The following is a 13,599-nucleotide window of genomic DNA, read 5'->3' as shown; positions in this document are numbered from 1 at the left end:
GCAAACAGGGGCAAGCATGTTAAGGAGCAAGGCATGTTCTCTCATTCTGCTCTACACCCCAAATTCCACTAAAATGGGTATCTACATCAAGACACCCACCAGATACTGGCTCCTGTGCCAGGATTAACATGTGCTCCTGGCTGGCCATCCATAGGGGGAGTTTTTTACTGTGAGAGCTGGTATGAGAAGTTTTATTACAATCTGTGATGAGAACTCTTCATGTCATGTCCTTTGCTGCTTCTGTGGTTGATGAGACTAAAAGCTGGACTGTCATACTCCATGTCCTCATGGGCATCCCTCATTCCATCTGCAGGGGGTTCCAAGTAATGCAGGCTTCATCACAGCACCCCAGATATCTTCTGGATTTTGATACACAGTGTATAGATACTGACCTGTGTAACCATTGTAACCCGCCCACTGCCCATACACACACAGCCCAGGGTGTTTGGAATTTGAATTTGTTTGTAAAAAGCTGGGCACATCATTCCCAAAAGTTCTGTACTGCTGCTGGGAAATCTTCTCATGAGTAAAACTGCCCATGAGCAGATGGATATGCAACCAACTATTGCACAAGGTTCTTTCTCCTTGTGTATCTCCCACATTGCAACCCTGTTACACACATGCCAAGTCCCTGAGGGTCACACAAGTGACAGAATTTAAGAAGCAGCCTTCTGATATGTAATTCCAGGTATTTGGGTATGGCAAATGAGAATAGGAGGCTGTGAGATCTCCTACAATGCCTGTGAATGACTGGATGGCTTGCAAAGAACTGCCATATTTTGTGTGTCTGAACAACCCTAACATACAGCATGCTGCACTTCTCTGTAACTTAGGGACGTTTCATTTGTTTCAGAGCACAGCCACAGTGTGAAATTATAGCTGCAGTGGGGATATCTGGGGTACCAGGACTATGGAGTAGAAAAGGATTAATTCTAAGAAGACACAGATACATTCAAAGTGTGACCACATTTTAGCTCTAATTCTAAAGCACTGATTTATAATAGAAGTACACAACTTCAGCCAGTCATTTCACTGGTACCTCTCTGTGCCCTTCAAACAAAATTTACAGACAATCAGAATGTCTAGATTATTATATTCCACATGGCTTTATAAATTGTGAGAAATGAATTCTACAAAAGCACCTGTTCCGCCTTCTAAACAAGGCTGTACAATCTTTTTGGAGGGGCTGGAACATTTTTTTATGTGTGATCACAGTTAAAATAAATGTAGAGGCAATATGAAAATGTAGAATTTTACTGACTTCCACCATTCCTGAATATAAAATATGTCTAAACATCCAGAGGTTGTAGAGTCTTCCATAGTGGTCTCCTAGGAATTTTTCTTAGGAAAAATTACATTTAGTGGCAATGGATATCCAGGTCTGAAAAAAACAGATAAAAAACATACACAAATGGTTTCTGATTTAGAAACTGTAAATGCTTTGATTCATCCTGAATCTATTTTGCAGAACACTGTGTGTTTCCAATGCAACAGGATAGTGAATTGGTCCACCAAAACCACAAAAGGTCTGTAAATCCCTTTGTAAGACTTTAAACTGAAATATAAGATATAAATTATGTGAGCTTTCAAGTATGACAGAAAATCTTTCAAAGCTTTAAATTAAATCACACAGCTTTAGTAGGAACCTTTCTAGCTGAATTTTTGTTCTTCCATGCTTTCTGGTATGTTCCCTTGCTTTGGTTCCTTGCAATTGCCTTCACATTGCTGATTACACATGGTTCCCATTCCTTATGGTCTGTCGTCCAATTTAAATGTTCTAATCCTTTAAACAGACATTTGTTAGTTGTGGCATGGCATTGTACCAGCATAGTTGTTGCTATTTAACACTACTGGTAGTTTATTTTTAGGCATAATCCTGGTAAAGGTACATGTCTTATGTTGTTAAGTCTCTAGCTGAACACTGCAAGATTCTTTCAACTTAAGAGGGTAAAAAAAAATCTATGCAATCAATACGAAATAAAGTGTGACAAATACATTAATCCAAAGAGCACCATTTCTATAATATTTATTTTTTCATTAGGTGGTCTTTATTCTGGTGTTGTGTATGTCTGACTATAAGGCCAAGCAGAAATTACTAGAACAGAATTCAAATTGCCTGGGAGTGGAAAACAAAATGAGGGTCAGAGCAGTGAGCATTTGCACTTAAGTACAACCCACTGGAGTTAGCCCGGCGTTCTCTCTTCAGAGATCACATTTCCCAGGGCACAACCCTAACAACAGCTCACTAGGACCAGATGGAATTCAGCTAAGAGATCTAAACCAACTGAAGGATGAAATAACACCACTGCAAGCTGCACTGTGTAACCTCTCCCTGAGAATCCTTTGTGTCAGGGGATGGGAACTTGGGGAAATGAGTAATTTTTACAAAGGATTCCTGGGGTGATCTGAGGAACTACAGATGAGTGAACATGACATCCTTGTTCAGCAGATCAGTAGAAGTCACTGCAAGGAACAAAAGGAGCAGACACATGGAAAAATATATTGGGAAGCACTCCATTAAGCATCCGTAAAAGGAAGACACACTTCACAAGCCTACTGGCTTTTTTTTTTTTTTTTTTTGAGGAATGACTAATAAGCAAACAAGGTGTATTAAAGTGCATTTTTACAATTAAATGGAGAAAAAGAAAACCCTTAAGAAGGAAGTCTCATGAGCTAAGAAGATTCTAATTTAAATGAATAAGCAATCAAAAAAAAAAAAAAAAAAAAAGAAAAAAAAAAAGAAAAAAAAGTAGGAATGCAGTATTCCCACTGGAAGGAAATCACCAACACAATCCTTTGGGACTTTTTGCTGGGATCTGTGCTGCTCAGCAAAGTCTTAAATGACCTGGAAAAGGTGATGAATAATGGGAGAACAGAGACTGCTGATTCCATTACAGTTATCACAGGGATTAAAATCAAAAGCTGACTGTGCAAAGCTGCAGAAAATCACTATGATCAGGCATAACTTGAGATAAAATGGCAGACAAAATTCCACATAAGATATTGCAAAATGGTGGACATAATTATGTAAACTGATAAGATCTGTTTATAAATTAAAAGAAAATGCCATGAAGATGTCAGCTCCGTACCCATTAAGGGGTCAAAAAAGCAACCAAGTTATTTGAAAAGGACTGGAAAACAAACCAGAGCACACTTCAACAAAGGTGTGGTGAACCAGCATTTTTAATAACATGGGTGGGTTTTGTTCTTTCATCTTTGAAAGGATGAAGCAGACTTAGAAAAGTTACAGGAAAGGGCAGAAATAGTACAAAGAAAAGTAAGAAAAGTTTCTTAATGAAGAATCTGCGAACAGGCCTCTTCAAGTTTTATGTGTCCTTCTACTCTTTTTCCCTGCTTCCCTCCTTCCTCTGTACGGAGTCCTCTCCCTCTCACATAACAGTGTTGTTACTAAAATTTCCATAGTCTTCCCAGACATATCAAGGAATCAAAATACAAGCTGATGGGATGTTCTCTTCTAACTGAGAGTTAAGAGGGGAGGGATTCTTCCATCTTCCCATATTCCTTCTCCAAAGCAGAAAATGAATGTAGATTCACTGCACTAAGACACAAAAGGTAAAAAAAAAAAGTTCCTTTGAGTTTTTTACCTCTTTCCTGCATCACAGCCTTGTCAGCAAGATTTTTACTGATTATGAGACATTGACTTCTCCCATTTGGATGCAGAGACTGCTTTCAGTGCAGAGTTCCCCATGAGTTAAGAAGTGCAGTGGCAGATTCGCCCACCTGGAAGTTACTTTCAGAGCTGACTCTGAAACTCCTCTGACTTCACAGCTTATAGAAATCTCAGTCCTCTGCTTTTCTCTGTCAGTGAGGTAGTGCTACTCTTTAAGCATGTTTCACTCTTACCTCTCATGTATGGGAAGCTGCAATCAGCTTTATTTGAAAACTGGAGCACAGGTACTAAAATTGCCAAAGGGTGCACATGCCCTAATTGCTCAATCTTAAAACTTACCTCTGACCAGTTTGGAGCTGGAAAATCACTCCAACTTAAGAGATGTGTTCATGGATTCCCACTCATTTGAGTGGGACAGACACTCAGTTACTGAGAAACCCTCTCCTCCAGTCCTTGGATCATACCTATTCAAAGACCTCTGCATTTCAGTTCAGGAGGAATGGGACTGATGGGCAGTGGGTGGGAAGTTGCCCTTTGTATAGGCTTTACAAAGACTTTTCATGAAGTGCAGGTCAATACTTTCCTATGAACTTGTACACAGAAGCCTTTCCTGCTAGAGATGATTTGTGTTTTTACACTGTCTGTAGAAGTGTCCAATTATACAGATTGCAGAGATTTCTCCTTTGCTTGGTTCCCTACACCCTGAAGCACTCATCTTCATTAACTTAGTGTCACACATTTTTGCGAGCATCAGAAACCCAATGGAAGGCTGAGTGTAGCACTGTAGAAAGAAGATTGCTAGTCACTATAAAAATGCAAAGCACAACCAAGAGAGGGTGCTTTAATTTCAGATAGACAGCTGTAAAATTGCTTAGCAAAGATAGTTGGAAATTTGCTTGTACTTCTTCCCAATTGCAATGCAGAGGTGAATGGCTGTGTACTGATAAAGCCATCTGTCTTGTGGGTGCCTGGAGGAAGCCTCTGCACCAAAGCAATATTGCCAGTTTTACAGTTAATATCCTGGTGCACAATACTCTTGAGCTGAGAGCTGGATTGCAGACATTTCTGTTGCCTTAGGGCATCTCAGAGCACAGCATGCCCAGTTGTAATGACTCTTGTTCAAAAGCTCAGGCTGCTGGATTGGGAAGGGGATGAAGAATGCTGCAGGGCATAATGCATTGCCAGCACACCATTCCATGCACTGAGATAATATTCAGGTCCATGAACTCAGATTTGAACCCAAAGAAGAGAAAGAACAACAGTCAGTAGAATGCTTTGGCTGGGTAGGTTTTTCAGGTGGCATGCATATCCTGGAGTGCTGGTTTTTACTGGGGTAGGGCTAATTTCCAATAGCTGCTGTGGGGCTGTTTTGGATTTGTGCTGAAAAAAGGGTTGATAATTGTATTGGGTTTATGTGGCCACGTTTCAGTAGTGCAGGGGCTGCAGCAGTGGCTCCTGTGAGCAGCTGCCAGAAGCTTCCTTCATGTCCAGCAGAGGCAATGCCAGACAGGCCAAGGCAGAGCCAGTCAGGAATGATGGTAACACCTCTGTGATAACAAAGTTAAGAAGGCAAAATAAGTTATTGCACAGCTATAACAACAACCAGAGAAGAACAGAGTGAAAAATAGTGAGAGGAACAGCCCTGCAGACACCAGGGTCAGTGCAGAAGGAGGGGCAGGAGGTGCTCCAGGCACCAGAGCTGAGATTCCCCTGCAGCCCATGGTGCAGCCCATGGTGAGGCAGCTGTGCCCCTGCAGCCCATGGAGAACCATAGGGATGCAGAGATCCACCTGCAGCCCCTGGAGGAGACCCACACCAGAGCAGGTGAATGCCTGAGAGGAGGCTGTGACCCTGTGGGAGGCCTGTGCTGGAGCAGGGTCCTGGCAGGGACCTGCAGACCTGTGGGGAGAGGAGTCCACGCTGGAGCAGGTTTGCTGGTGGGACTTGTGACCCCATGGGGGACCCAGGCTGGAACAGGCTGTGCCTGAGGAACTGCATCCCATGGCAGAGTGACCTGCTCTGCAGCAGTTTGGGGAGGACTGATGCCTGTGGGATGGACTCACACCAGAGAAGTTCATGGAGAGCTCTCTCCTGTAGGAGGGACCCCAAGCTAGAACAGGGGAAGGACTCCTCCCTGAGCAGGAGCAGAAAGAACCTGTGATGAACTGACCATAACCCCCATTCCCATCTCCCTGCCCTACTGGGGGAGGAGGTAGAGCTGGAAAGGAGGGATGAGGGGAAGTGATTTTAAGATTTATTTTACTTCTCATTATCCTGCTGAATTTCTTAGTAATAAATTCATTTAATATCCCCAAGTTGAGTCTTTTTTGCCTGTGATGGTATTTGATGAGTGATCTCTCCCGGTCCTTATCTCAACCCATGAACCCTTTGTTATATTTTCTTTCTCCTGTCTAGCTGCAGAGGGGAGCAAGAAAGAGGCTTTGGTGGATGTCTGAAATCCAGCTGGAGTCATCCCACTACAGTAACACAAGGATATTTTCACTGTCCCTGAGCATTGCTCCAACACTCAAGGCCTTTTCTGTTCCTCACCTAATCCACCAGGGAGGCAGTTGGTGCACAGAACGTTGGGAGGGGACAGCTGACCCCAGCTGATGCAGGGGATATGGGGTCAGGGTCAGATGTAAAGCTGGGGCCAGAAGGAGGAGATGTTTGGAGTGACGGTCACTGTTACACGTGGGGGATGGCTGAATGCCTGCCTGCCTGTGTTAAGTGATGAATTTATTTCTTTGTTTTCCCTGTGCACATGGCTTTTGCTTTATCTATTAAACTGTCTTTAAACTGTCACTTCTGCTCTTTTGATTTTTTTCCTCCTGTCCTGCTATTGAGGAGAGTGAGTGGCTGTGTGGTAACTGCAGAATGTGGTAAAATCACAACACCTAGATAGTCACAAATAATGACAACAATTTATGGGCTCAGCAAGAAAAAAAATTGGCAAAGTCTGGCCTAGTTTGTCTCTCTAAAATATAGCTTTATGGGTTTTGTATAATTTTAGACTTTTTTCTTTGGTCAGCTTCAAGCTAAATACCATTCAAGAGACTGCTGTACAAAGCAACTATGATTTCAGGACACTGGTGATTCCTATGATCAGTCTTGCAGAACTGGAGCTGCACCAAAGTTGACAGAGAGGACCCACAGTTGCTTCTCAAAAGACTAATGATCCTCTTGGAAATACTTGCTCAATGTCATCCCATCTTTGTGACTTTTACCTCCCAAGTTTTCCGCTGCTCTCATTCGAAAATGAAAGTCTCAGGTTACCCACAAGAATGCTGTCAAGCACAGTGCAGAATGGGTCTGTGGGTCATCACTACAACCTACAAGGGAAAAGGTACATTTGTGTCTCCTTCCCTCCTGTTCACACCACCTCAGTAAGCCACTGTTGCCAGCTCATTTCCAGGATCTAGCTATGTTCATATTCTCACCCCGTGTATCTGCAGGGTTGTTTGAGATCATGTTTCACTTTGCAAGGCCTTGCAAAATATGGAAAAAGTAGATAGAGAGGGGACTTTTAGAAACACAAAGTCAGCGAAGTCTTTGTGCCTCAGGTAGCCTGACAAGGACACCTGAACTGGTTTTGGACTGATATTGAACCTTGATATTTTTTGCTTATGCATAAAGGAATCAGACTGCAAGAGTGGCTAGTACTTGGATATTTTGACAGAAATCCTGTTTTTTTTCCCTCTTAGACCTCCAGTGTAGGGGAGATTTAAGGAACCTTTTGGAATTCTGCAAGGTGTTCTGTATTAGCAGTGAGTCAGATCCTGGGAGCTGAAGGCTCTATACTGTTGTCTGCAAGGTCTTATCCACCCACAATACAATTATTATTTCTGATGAATCCTTACATTGATCTGATCTTAGGGTTTAGATAGCCAGTGCTGATGCTGACAGTTAACATGCCTGTGCTGCAGCCTAGAAATCTGCCCAGAGAACTGGTTCTGTAAGGAGCTGAAAATTTACATATCCCACTATAAAACTGTCAATGTGAATTTGCAAGCAAACTTCTACATCTCTAATCTGTTTTATTCACCAGCAGTTAATGAACCTGTTGCAGGGATCCTTCTTCAATTACCAGCTGGAAGAAACACAACAAAACAGATAATACAAACACAATAGACACATTTGTAAGTAAAACTATGGATCACACCTTGCAGGAAAAGAAAAAAAAATATGAGTTTTCTCTTGATGTTTAAAAATAAAAAATCTTACACAACAATCATTCTTAACTAATGCAAATCATTCCCCGCAGAGCAACAAATTGGAAACACGTAAGATAAATCTGAGAAGCTATTTACTTTGAACACTTTTCAACTGTTCTGCTTCCCTCTAAACATACTTTAAAACACAACTTTAGAAGGTTTTTTTGTACAGTGTCTTTAGTTTGGATTCTTATCCTTACCTGAAAAACATTAAAGCTTGTTTTTTTAGAAAACTGAAGAAATACTTGCTGACAACTATTATACCTAGTGCCACCTGACTTTCTGATCAAAACAAAAAGAGCATATAATAAATACATATTAAATGCATTAGAAATCCACTAGATTATTTCAGTTTTCTGTTTTCAAAAAGAAAATACAAATAGGGAATCATGACTGAATAATGTTATTTCTCTTTGAATCTCATAAAGATTAATACTAGAAATCAACATGTTTAGCATTTTTACTGACGATATGGAAGAAAATGTAATAATTGCTGGTAAAATTTGCAGATGTCACCAAGATTAGCAGATAGTCAATGCTAATGAAAGCAGTACAGGCACACAAATGATCCATTATTTGCTAATCTAGACACAGTAAAAAAAAATTGAACTATTGCAGCCAAACAGAAAGACAAACATTTATGAACATGAAGTATGGAACCACAGACTAAATCCTGGATAGCAATAGATTTCAAGAGTACTTGTCTACTATTAAAAATAATTTAACATAGATTGCCTATACAATCTTATGTCAAGAAGCTGATCCAAAACCAATGAAACAGTGAGTATGAAAGTTGGCACTTCTGAGATTTTAAATGAATGCTAAGTTTCTGTGCTCAGTTCCAGCAGACTTGTTTCCTAAATGGTGGGAGAAAAATGGAGAGAATGTATGAGGGAGCCACAAAACCAAGTTGGAAGCTATAGAAAATGCCTTAAATCAAATAGTGTAAAGAGATAATACTTACCATGTCAAAAAGGTTGCCTTTTGGCTTGATTACAGTGTTCCAAAACTTTCACAGAAAAGTGGCTAGTAAGGGACTACTTAATCTAGTGAAGAAAAGCATACCAAGAACTAATGGCTGAAAGTTAAATCTAGACAAATTCAAATTTAAAATAAGGCACATGATTCTAAGCATGAAAGTGATTGAGTGCTGGAATAAATGACTAAAGAAGGAGCAAAGTCTTCATTTCGTGATGTCCTTAAATTAAGCTGGACTGTCTCTGTACATGACTTGGTTTAGCAAAAATCACAAATTGTGCTTTTGTCAGACTGGTCTTTGCTGAGAAGTAAAGGGAAAATTTATGACCAGGGATCTAGATGGGGTCAGAGAAGATAATCTCATGTCCTTTTCAGTCTTACCTTCCACGAATCTATCAATTTACTGAATGAGTATAAAAAAGCTTTCTGACTGACTTTTGCCATTTGGATAACAATGTGATCTATAGCAAATTGTAAATCATACAATAATAAATGTATGTCAGAAGCCATCAAGATGAATATATTCTTGCAATGCTTTCTAATTTAGAAATGTAGAGTTATTTAATATTTTACACATTAATTTTATGCTGGGTAATTGAATTAAGGTGAAAGGGTTAAGCAGATAGGCTAAATGAAACACTGTGCCATGAACTTAGTTTAATGTGGTTGGAAAAATCAATGAACTTTTGTCTGTCAGTTTGCAATCACAGATTTAATTGAATGTAAATAGAATCCAGGACTATAGTCATGGTAATAAACCAAGCAGCTTTCCCTGAATTCCAATCAGATTTGAACATGACCTTCATTTTAAGCTCCCACATACCCGAGAGCGATCAAACAGCTATCATCATGTTCACAGAACTCAGCACTTACACTTGTGGTTCTCAAAAGCCATTATTTGGTATTGGTTCCTTCTGTAGAATCCAAGTAATGGCTGATCAGTTTGATATTTCTAGAAATGGTTACTCTTTCTTTGAGCATTTATAGTCACTTCCACTTGATTATTGTTACTGGGAGAAGGAATTAATCACACAGCAACCTTTTACTGAGTCTACCTGAGAAATGGTGGAGGCTGCTTTGTACATGATCACATGCACAAAGGGAACAAGAAGAACAGGAGAAGCATCTCCTCAGTTTGTGTTGGGTAAACTCCAGGCACAACTGTACAACAGCTCCTTCTTTTTCTCCTTTCCCTTTTTGCCACTCCCAGGCAGCAGCTTCCCACAAAAAGACATGAAAGCATCAAGGAGAAGGGGTCATGGCCCTGTGCAAGTTGAAAGGTCTTGCCACTACCAGACCAGCATCAGGAGTAAGTGATGTTTTGGCCATGCAACATGCACATTCCTGTCCTTTTCTCCGATGCAGTAAATGATCTTTTTTCATTACTTTTTTATTTTTTTAAACAAGATCCAGATGCCTGCAAGGCAGATGTTTTGATGACTTACCTATTTATGCTTTCATACCAGTCAACATAAAACACTAAGTTCTCCCATTGGAACCATTGTTCCAATTCTAAAATAGATGTCTAGCAGCAGTCAGTTATATCAGGCTACTTAATCCCAGTGATTAGCAAGTTCTTTAGGATAGGCAGCTCAGATGGTAAAAGCTACACTGTACACATCTGAAGTCAGGAGAAAGGACTGCATGCCTCCAAGCCCTCCTTAGCAAGCTGCAGAAGAACATTGCCTCCAAAGCGCCAGCTGGGGAGAACCAGGTCCTCATTTTACCAGACTGATCATGAGTTCAATGTAAAATTATGAAGCCACTTTAAACTATCAGCAGCCTTGCCCACACGTTCAGTCATGTTCTCCACTGTAGGTAGGTCTATTACATTTCTTGAGCACACTGTCATCTCAGACTTGATAGAACTGGCTGTGCTGGTTCTGTGAAACATGGCAAACGCTGCATCAAACTGCTACTCATTTAGGAAAGGAGAAAACAGTAGGAAAAAACAGGGATATTGATGTGAGAGTACACAGACAATAAGGCAACATTAGTCAGCACAGTAGGCAGTTGTCCTAGCACTATACTTACCAGGCCTAGGGGTTTGGCCAAGGTTTTGGGCAGATCACAGCAAAAGAGAGTTTTAAAGAAGGAAAGGAAGACAATGGAAAGATTGCACTGTAGAGTTGTGGAAAGCACTGTGGGGGAAAAGCACAAATGTGCAAATCTGTAAGTACAGCAAATGGGCGACGGAAGTTAATACCAAGGCTGACAAGGATGGAGGAATCATCTGTGCACTGAATGAGGGATGGAGAGGACTGGCAAAGATCTTGGAAGTGAAGAAAAGCAGCCCATACTTGATGCAACCTATAGCAGATGCAAAAGAAAAATTCCTTCTGTTTTTGTGTACTCCTCTTCAATCTTAGATTACACTTCTTTTTTGTCCATTATGTATCCTAAAACAGGACGTAGCCTTGCAGTAATAATGTAAAAGAGTATTACAGCTTGCTTTATACTTTACCTGAGTACGGAGATCATTAAAATGACTACAGACTGTTAATTATACAAAGTTAAGCACTCGACTTAGAGAATAGCCTTATGAAATCTATATATTTGACCTTCACTATGGTGCATATGCAGTTTCAAATAATCATAGAATATATAGTTTTTTTCCTAGATTCTTAAGAGATTGTAAACAAATAGAGGATCTAAATTTCTGCTTTTCTAAAATACATATGTCTCCAACTCTCCTTAGGCCTGCATATATCTAACAGTTTAAAACAACAAACAGAAGTTACTCAGATGCAATGCAGAGGATAAAGCAGTAAAGAGTGAAGCTTAATTAGCTGCATAAACACATGCAATACAGCCCTCCTTAGGAGCAATTCAGGGCGGAAGCAAGTAACTACAAAAACTGCATAGCTATAACCTGAGGTTTCCCTAAATATTAAATATAATAACATTTCTCCAATTCTACAGTTGCCATCTTTTGCACTACCACTCTCTATTATTATGCCCAATGTGTACCATGCTATACATGCGTAACACACACCTCTTTTCATTCTACATCTGTGGACTGGTTTTATGATAGATACGGTATTATTATGTGAAATAATTTTTCTTTAGTGAAAGATAGCTTAAAAATCTTCTGTCTTTGTGCCTGTGGTTCACCACTTTTTTCCTTCCTTGTGGTTTTTGTTTTGTTTTTCTTTTTTCTTTCTTTTCTTTTCTCTTTTCTTTTTTTTTTCCTTTTCTTTTCTTTTCCTTTTCTTTTTTCTTTTCTTTCCCCTCCCCCAGATGTTATTTCAGACATTCAGCTTATTGAGTAGTAACTCCCTACACTGGTGCAGCAGAGAAAAGGCAGCTGTCATAGAAAACACATTAAGGAATTAGTAACTCCACATGATTGTAAAGCACTACCTAAAATATTGCACCAATTACAAAGCAGTAAAAATCTATAACATTAGAGATTGATTCCTATATTACATATCCACAAAGGAGAAAAATTACGGTCTTACAGGCAATTTTAAGAATAAAACATGTACCTATATATAGAGATAACAGCTTTGAACTTTTATCCTTGCATACAAGTGCAGTGACCAGCTTATCCAACTGCTACTCTCAAATGACTTTAGCCTCTGTGGTGTTCCTTGTACAGGCTGGTAAGGGACTGCTGCCTCTCAGAGCAGATCTCTCTCCCACTGTGCTGCTGCTCCTTACTTACTGCACACTGCTCAATAATGTAAACTAGAAAGTTAACCCTTGAAGACACATGTAGGTTACTTTCCAGTTGACCCCTAAATTCTTCCTACTCTTGGAGTCCAGGTACGATTTAAACCCAAAATTTTAATGTTCTGTCTTCATGAAAGTTTGAAATATGCTAATACCAGTGCATGTACAGTTTAGCCAGAAGTATTCTGATGCACAAACCATTTTAAAAACTCTTCCATGTTTCAGTAATTCCACATAATGCAGCACATCCATTAAACTGAATGATGCTGAAGAAGCAAAAATTCAAGGCCATATCCTTTGCCATTTTTAAGTTTAGCATGAAAAACTAAAGAGATAAATGTTTCATGCTATGTTGAAAGGGCCATGTATAGTGAAATGAAAATCAGTGTTCACTGGTGGATACTGATTCAAATTTTTCAGTTTTCGTATCTTGGCCACATTGTGATACCACTGTTCAAATAAACCTGAAAAGGTGTAAGGAGATTGAGCACCATTTCTTTTAGAGAGGCAGTGCAGAAGAGTGACCAGATATTAATTTTTTTAAAAAATTTTTAAAAATCTTTTTAACTGCAAATAGAATGTCAAATATGTAACCCACTGCCTAATTTAAATTATAAGTCATGTCAATTTCTTTTGCTTTTAAACTAGATTTTCCTGCTGTGTTATTTTGTTCATTGCTTTTGAGTGTCTTCTTGCATGTTGCAGTTCAGCACACCACTGTCTGGCACATTTGTTTCAGAAACAAATGCTCTTAAGCAATTGCATTTATCTACAATGACAATCTACAATTTATCTGCTTGAATTTGGTCCAGTTTTCTAAACTCTTTAGTATACTTTATCCTCGTCATAATCCCTGTTAGCGCAACAGTGGCAGAGTTGGTAAGTGTAAGATTCAGCTCCTAATACAGGTCATTTGCAAAGACATCAGATATCACTTAACTGGCTACGCTCAGAAACTGCTCTTGATTTCTGCACAGAATACAAGGCTCTTACAGTGGTAAAAGGAAAGGGGGAAAAAAGAGAGACCAAAAGTAATCTTTTATCCATTATTACCTGGTTCAAGCAAAACACATTTTTGACCTGTGAACTTTTATTCACTGG

Source organism: Zosterops lateralis, assembly GCF_965231275.1.
Source record: "Zosterops lateralis genome assembly, chromosome: 3".
NCBI classification, from domain to species: domain Eukaryota; kingdom Metazoa; phylum Chordata; class Aves; order Passeriformes; family Zosteropidae; genus Zosterops; species Zosterops lateralis.
This window is presented reverse-complemented; position numbering follows the sequence as displayed.